We start from the raw sequence: 8568 nt of genomic DNA, 5'->3' as shown, positions 1-8568 counted from the left end.
AACTAAATACTTGTGATATCAGCAATTTTTTTCATGAAAACATTAGTTAAACCGCCGATATATCACTTTCAATTCATCATGCTATGCATTGGAAAAAGTCAATTTTGTCCGATATAGAACCAGTCTACGATTTACAAAGGGAAGTAATTTGTTTTAAAAGTGTGTAATAACAGAATCAAATCGGTAATTGGCAAATTGACTATTAACTGTATTGTTATCTGTGTTAACTTCTAAAAATAATTTATTTATTATTATTATTATTTATATTATGTACAAGAAAATTTATGACAATTGATAAATTTACGTGCCGCATTTCAATATAGTTTTGCAATTACAATGCAATGTGTTGTACATACGATTACGTAATTTACTGATATTAACTATATTTCTTGTCATTGAATTATTAGCTCTTATGAGTTCTAAACCTTTTTAAAACGATTTATGGTTTAAGAGTACAACACGATCGTTATCTAATCTTTCGGTATGTTCAGTGTTTAATGATACCGAGGGTTTTTTTGTTGTTAAAAGATAAAAAAAAAAAAAAGGATGGCAACGAGTTCTCGAGTACACTTTTAATACTCGGATACTCGTTTGCCTGTTATACATCTTGATATATTTCTCTGCACATTTCCACCATCTTTAGTTCCGTTGAAATATTCCCTTCATAATTCTAAATAAAATCAATAACAAAATAAATTGTAAATATGTTTATCCTAAGGCTACTATTTGTTATAGTAGTACCAGCAATGTCCTTTCCTTCCGAGGGAATATTTTCATTTGCATTACTTGTAACAGAAAATAGAAAATCAAACAGTCTTTCGTCTGAAATTGTTGACCAGATCATATTTCTAAACAAAAACAAAATCACAGTGACCTGCGGTGAACCCTACGGAACTGATTAGAGACATCTTTAACGGTGTTTGTACACGGACCAACACTTTCCTTGATTAATAATCATCTCATCACAAGCCGTTTAATTTACATTTGTGTGTTTATCGTGTTAATCAAGACTTCTTTGTTCACTATGTTCAACTGATTAGTATGAGATGTATAATTAAATTAATTTAATTACTCTGTATTTGAAACTTAACTATAATTGTTTAATTTATAATTTAAAGATAGGCGAAAGTATGAAAGCCAAAAAGTCAAAAACAAACTGACTTCGTTATGGCTAATAGAAAAAAAAAGAAAATCAGACAAACAATAGTGAAAAAAAAACACAGAAAAAGTCAAACCTAGTGACACGAAAAGGCACAAGTAATTTGTATTCCAATATTGTTGTCGTGTTATGAAAAAAACCAACTCGGCAGGAACAAATGATACATATATAGTCTACTTTAATGGACTTTATATGCAAATATTTTTTTTATTCTATTGGAATTTGGTTCACGAACACGTACACAAAAAATAATATCAGTTATATGGTTTGCTACTGACCCCCTATGAATCCATAGAGGTTTATTAATCCCCTATGGATTTTATTCACCCTCTATGGATCAGTAGGGGGTCAGTAGTTAACCGTATAACGAATTTTTCGTACGCTGCACTTTTTCCGATGCGTTTTGTTGAAAAATAAACAAGGAAACACAACAACATTAATAGATAACGTCACCATTAACGCGTCCTGAACCCCCTACGGTCTCATAGGGGGTCACCACGTGACAGCGTTAAACAATTCACAACGTGATATTTTACCAGCGGTGCGATAATTGCTGTTATGATAGGCTATTTGTAGTAACGGCGGTCGGTAATTCGATGTTTAATTGACAGAAAACCAAAGCTATGTTTGTAGTACGTTTGTCTTCATATGTTTATGAAAGGTAATAACAGAAACACTTCATCCCACCTAAAATCTAAAGTTTCCAATAGACTATTACGATTCATTCGAGTACTCGCGAGTACTCAAGTTTTATGACCGAGGATCCGAGTATTGGATTTCAGATCTTGTGACATCCCTAATCAAAAAACCACGACACATGTAATACATTGAATAAATAGTCTGTGACAATAATGTTAAGCTGACATCATACTAATTGTTCAGACATTGTTCTATAAAAAAGAGGAATCAAAATGCATGATCAAAGAGAAATAAACACCAACACAAAAGACAAAAAGAAGACAGCCTCTTGCCCAGATAATAAAAGCACACATTATCAGCATTCACCAACAAAACTGAAATAAAATGAAACTTAAAGATATAATGAAATTTAAAGAAATGAATTCTGACTTGTATCATGTAAGGCGCAATTAAGTTTAGGAATTTAGTGGCAAAGTGGTCTAAGAAGTCGAACTACTGTATCACTAGCGAGATGTCAAGACAGGTTTTGAACTCGAATCCTGCAAGTTGCAGGTGCACTCGCCTCCAATCGTAAATGACTATAATAAAGATTGTCAGTTTGTCTTCCGAAAGTCGTCGGTTCTAGCCTGGCACTTCGTCTTCTACCAGCACTATTAAAAGCTGACCTGCCCGAAATTGCACAATAGTGCTAAAAGTGCCGTTAGTAATACCGGATAGAAATAAACGGAAGCTGAACTGGTTAATTCAAATACAACAACCATAAAAGCAGTTAAAAAAAAAGAGAGCAAAAAACTGCAAAAATCCAAATCCTTTCAAACTAAATCATTCTGCGAAAATTTGACACAGTAAAAAATCCACAAACGTCAGTCAGATTTCAAAGATTTAATTGATTTTGGCAAAACTTTTAAGATTGTTTGATCCTCAATGATTTTCAACTTCGTACTTCACTTGGCCTTTTTTATTCAATGAGTCTTTTGTATGTGAAATGTGCGTCTGGCTCAAATACAAAACATCAATCCGGGTATCTATGATGAGTTTATTGACAGAGTTTATTGGTAGTCTATTAGAATAAGCTTATTAGTTAACTCGGATCATATCTAAATATCCGAACTCGGTAAACAACATCACCTTGAAATTTGGGAAGTGTAGCTGCAGAAAACTTGCAAACCATATATGTGTATCTTTGAATGAATTAAGTTAAAGACTATGAGTAATTTGTGGTAACATAATTCCTGACTTCATGATTTATTAGTTATACATTGATTATGCTCAGACAATGTCAGAAGTACAGAAGTTCTATTGCCGGTCCAATTTGTTTCGGATATCTAGACATAAGAAAGCTCAACGTAATAAAGTGTATTACTTGCGGTATGGGCTTTGCACGAATGCCGAACTGTGACTTATATCTGAGTCATTTTGGTCTTTTGTAGAAATGTATCTAATTGGATTTCATACCACATCGTTTTTATACTTGTGTAAGAGCTACTTTAGTGCTTACTTGAACCGATACGAATATATTTATTTTATATGTAGAACTTACTAAAGCAGTATACTTGAATTACCGTTTAGTTGTCATTCATTACTTTGACTTCAGTAGTTTAAGTTGTGTAAATACTCCAAAAGCATTATTTAGAAAAAAAAATTTGATGCACATTGGCCATATGACAAATAAAGACTGCGTGAGAATAATGTGGCTCATATGTACAACAATTTGTTCTACAATTCATTTATTCAGGCTTTTATAAATTGTCATTTGGATGGAGAGTTATCTCATTGGCACTCACACCACATCTTCCTATATGTTTGACAACCGAAGATGTAAAAAAATTCACAGGGAAAAGTACATTTTTCAAGAAAGGTCCAACAAGAATACCTTTAACCTTTTTTGAAAATGTTTGATTATTTTATATAATTGAAATGAGACCAACGCACCATATTCTTATGAAGATAAATAATGCAAAGGGGAATACAAAACCATAAATTGAATCAAATAGAAACCATGGTCAAATGACGTATACTAAAAGACATAATCACTTTTTTATTGTTATGTTCATTCTAAAAGGTTAGACGGTAATAAATGTGAAAGTGGATTGTTTAGCTGTAATGTTGAAAATTTGTTGTCTTGGTACTTCATTTGAATAATTTATGGGTAAAATATACTACAAAAAAGATAAAAAAAGATATATAGTCAAATGTTTTCATGTAAGGTAAATATCATATGATACTTAGACGATAAATATGTCATTCCTTTGCAGGTGAATTGATATATTAAAAAGTAAGTGGTATTAAAACACTAATCAATTATGACAACAGGCTTCTAGTTTTGTATACTGGAAACCTGATTTGTGTACAAAAAAGGACTCGTTATTGAAAGCATGCGTCTGACGCCATTTTCTTCATACACCTTCACCAGAAACTTTTAATACGGATTGTTTAAATGCCAATGATGCATAAGAACCGATACAATCATATGAAAATCTATACGACTAGACAGGTTCTAAACATAAATGATAGCCTAAAATTTAAACCTTAATTTATCAAATGTTTTTTTAAATTATAAACTGACAATGTTTATAAAGGTGTTTTTTCATTGTCAGTACCGTCGTATTGACTATTCAGCTCGTGATACCCTTGAGTACTGATAGTCCATCGGCAGCGCTAGAGACCCGCTATTGAAAACAAATAAAAACACTTAAATTGCTCGTTCGAAGTGCTTTTCTCGATTTAAATTCACCTGGAACAATAAATTGTTAATGTTTGAAAGTATTAATTAGAACCGAAACTGTAGAAGAGGTCAATGATAATAAAAAAATCTTAACATATGGATCAAATACATCTAAAAATCACCTTTGCATAAGGGAAGTTGTTAATATGTCAAAAACAATCAAATCATGCAGTTTATCTAATTTTATGTTAAAGCTTAAAGATGCCCTAAGTGGATTTTACAACTTGTTTATGTTTCTTTTAGTTACAAAGCTCTTAACGTATTCAGGTATTTATACCCCATTGCGCTGTCTAAACAAAGCTAAATCCAGACGAGTGGGTCGGACGCACGAAATTTATAAAGAATCATTTTCTTTTGATTTTTTATATACAGAAAAACAATATATCAAACATGCAATTTCACCTGTTATTGTTTTATAGCTGGTAACGGTTGAGATCCCGTTATCATATAAAAACTAAATTTGATATACGCATTTCACATTTTGAGTTTGTTGGTCTTTCACAACTATGGTAAGTGCAATTGTAACACATTGGTAAACGTTTAGAAATTATTTATAAACTAAGGTGTCAACTACCTTAGGCAAAATTGGCTTTAAAATGTATTACACTTTTATTTTTAGGTTCTTTTTTGTGAAATAGCTCAACAATTTGTGTGGTTCTTATATGGTATTTGGTTATTGGTTTTTCAAAAATTCAGCACTAAACGTTTCTGGTGGAGGTCAATGTAGAAAACCGGACGAATAAACTTCATAAAGAGCTGTTTTCATTTATTGAAATATTTAAAAAAAAAATAACTAATAAATGAAATATTGTGATTGTTTTCATTAGTTTGAAGTATATAAAAAAATGAGAGACGATTGCTATATGTAATACTCCTCTCATGATAATTCACTACTTGGTTTCGTAACATTTATTTCGTTTTTGGATTGATCAGCTTCGGAAGCTTTTTTTAAAATGTTAATTTGGCCTCTAGTATCTCTGAAGATACACTAATTGTAGAAATGCGGATATGGTGCAGTAAACTTCATGCCTTTTGATGTGATAACTTATCTGCATGTGTATAATTTTAAACAGATTTTATTAGTTCACATACTTTTAAATTTATGCTATCATTTGTGTTTATAAAATACATAAATGTACCTCACTCAGGCAATGGAGGATAATATTTAAAACTGATTTTTCGTTTGCTTGCAATTGTTAATGCGTCACTCTAGTTAGGAATATTATACTATCCAGTCAAAATGTTATGTTGAATCGTACCGTATATTCGATTTCCAGATATTATATACGGACAGTCAAGTCCTATCGGTCAGTACCTTGAACTTATATATAAAAAATAAAATAGTTCACTGTATTTTTCATGCAGTTTCTGTGTCTAAAAATTATTTTCTTTTTGTGTAGAACATTGTTATATTAAGTGCACTATGTAACTGGTTTTATCCCTGTCAATCACTTCATGTTTCGTGGCACATGTTGTTACACCCGATGAGCAAGAAAATTTACCTAAAGTTATTTTTTAGCTTATGTGTCTAGGTATCATTTGTTGTTGGTTATGGAATTTTCTTTTTATTTTGTATTGTACCGTATAAGCAACGTTAACGCAAAATATATATAATGAACAACTCAATATATTGCTTAATTTTTTTTTAAATAATGCAACAAGTTGATGGTATTGTTTTGCTTTTGAGTTAAGATCTGTTGAAATTAATATGTTGGAAGTCCTGTGTTACAAATAATAATTTGGGAAACATCATAAAAACTGTCGATTTTACATTTAACGTGTATTCCAATATTTTCTTCACGGATTTAAAAAAAAAACAACAAAATATATGATTTAAAGCTGAATTACAAATCTGTTGTTGTCAAGTAAGTCCTAAGGAACTGTACACATTTGAATATATATTTACATGTAGTTACATACTGGATTTCATTAGAAAATGAAGTATTTTTGGTAAAGGCATTCGTCACTTCATAAGCGTGTTAAAAGCCTTATAAGAGGGCATGCGTAAATCAACAAAATGTCTCTAATATAAAAGTATTAAAAAAGTGTGCTAGCAATTTAATTATCTGTTGGAAGGTGTTTTGAGTCGTTAATTGTTATACACTTTAAATAAAATTGTCACAGGTTTTATATTTATCAACATCTTAACGCTTATTGTAAGCGGCGATTCTCATACATTTTTATGTATGAATACAATGTAACTGCCCATCAAGCTTGCACTATTTAATTATATCCAATTCTCATGAATATTTTATTCATCCAGATGATTCGTGGACATAAAGGGTTAATTTGTCTGCGATTCCTTTTACTGCTAAAAAATGTTCTTTTACTATGACGTTTAGTAAAAAGATATATCCAAGAATTGGAAACAAAATATCTATGAATAGTAAATATTGTCCGAAAGGAGTGGTATGTAAAACCGCTCCATTACAAAGCGTAACCTATACTAACATTTTTTCAAACAGATAAAAAAACCCACTCTTTCATCACAACACTACAAATAAATTTATCAGAACCAAATCAAAAAGGCAATGACTGGATGTACTATTAATTTTCGCTTACACAGTACATTTTATTTCCCCATCCTGAAAACAAGACGGTTATTATTATCAGCCTATCCTATAATGTACATGTTTTGGCATGAAATTGATAGAAACTCTATAGAACTATTCTTATATCAAATTAAAAAAAGTTCAGAATAATATAAATGTATAATTTGATAGAAGATCATTTCATCATTCATATTATATAAAGTATCCAATCCTGCCTCTGTCCCCAGTTCTGATCTTACTATAACACGTATAATATATGCTCAAGTATCTATAAAAGTTCAAATTTCTGTCTAAATTGTCAGTTTAAAAGTCTTGTAAGCATATTATTAAACGATATTTCTGACTTAATTTGGTTAATATATGAACTAGAAATTTGAAACATAGCCATACATGTGTTTGCAAAAAATTGAAGTTACCAGTTTCATTTATAAATTCAACCAAAGTGTTATAGATTTGACTGCTAACATCTGTTTTTTATGCACCACTTAAAAACCAGGTTATTTTTTATCCATTCGAAAAGTATGAATTTTAAGAAAGAACACACTATTGGTAATTTCGTAGAGGTAATTTTTTATTTCTTGCTGCGTTCTATGCCGCGGTTCGCCAGGTTTAACGGCTTACTTAGTGGTATTCCCGTACCTGGGGTTTTCACATGAGGAAGACACCCAACCATAATGTCGATGAAGGATCGACGAGTTCCCATGACTGCAAAGGGTAAATATTCTTGACAATTTCAATTACATATATGCAAATTTTGAATTAACTTTATAAAAAAAAGTTCATCAGGTACATTTAGCATACTGTGAACTGTGAATTGTTTACCGAGTAATTATATTTAAGGCAAAGGAGCTTTTCATTCTTCATGAAATGTTTATTGAACTGTATATATTAGTAAATTTTATTAAAATCTATAGAGATAAACTAACGTTTTGAGATATTGTATATATACTTTTTTCATCCTGTATAGGTTTTACTTCTACAGATATTGACAATTTACTATTCCATACGACTATGCAACTTTTGCTATAAAGTGTTTTTAAAAGCATATTCTTAACTGGAAAGATCATTTTATTACTATTTTTTCAACCTTCAAAATAGAGGGTTTTGCGGTACATATTTAACATGTATATGCTTCGAACTTATTATAATTAAAATGTATACTTCAATTCGGTACTAACCGTCTCTTTACCTTTATACATTTGTTTAAAATCTCAAGCTGTGTCTCTATGAGATGAAACATAGCTATCGTATATGATAGCTAGCAAGTTGATAAAACAATTTAACTATTATATATAAGATACATTCTCAAATGAGGACCAGTTTGTTTAATTGTGCATTAGAAAAAGTGCAATCTAACGAATCGGATTCGACTCGATACATATAGCTTTTACCACTGCATGTAGCGTGGTAAAAGTAAAATCACAAAAATACTGAACTTAGAGGAATATCTAATCGGAAAGTCCATAATTACATGGCAAAATCAAATAACAAAA

This window comes from Mytilus galloprovincialis, chromosome 9 (assembly GCF_965363235.1).
Source record: "Mytilus galloprovincialis chromosome 9, xbMytGall1.hap1.1, whole genome shotgun sequence".
Taxonomy (NCBI): domain Eukaryota; kingdom Metazoa; phylum Mollusca; class Bivalvia; order Mytilida; family Mytilidae; genus Mytilus; species Mytilus galloprovincialis.
Note: the sequence above shows the minus strand (reverse complement) of the source record.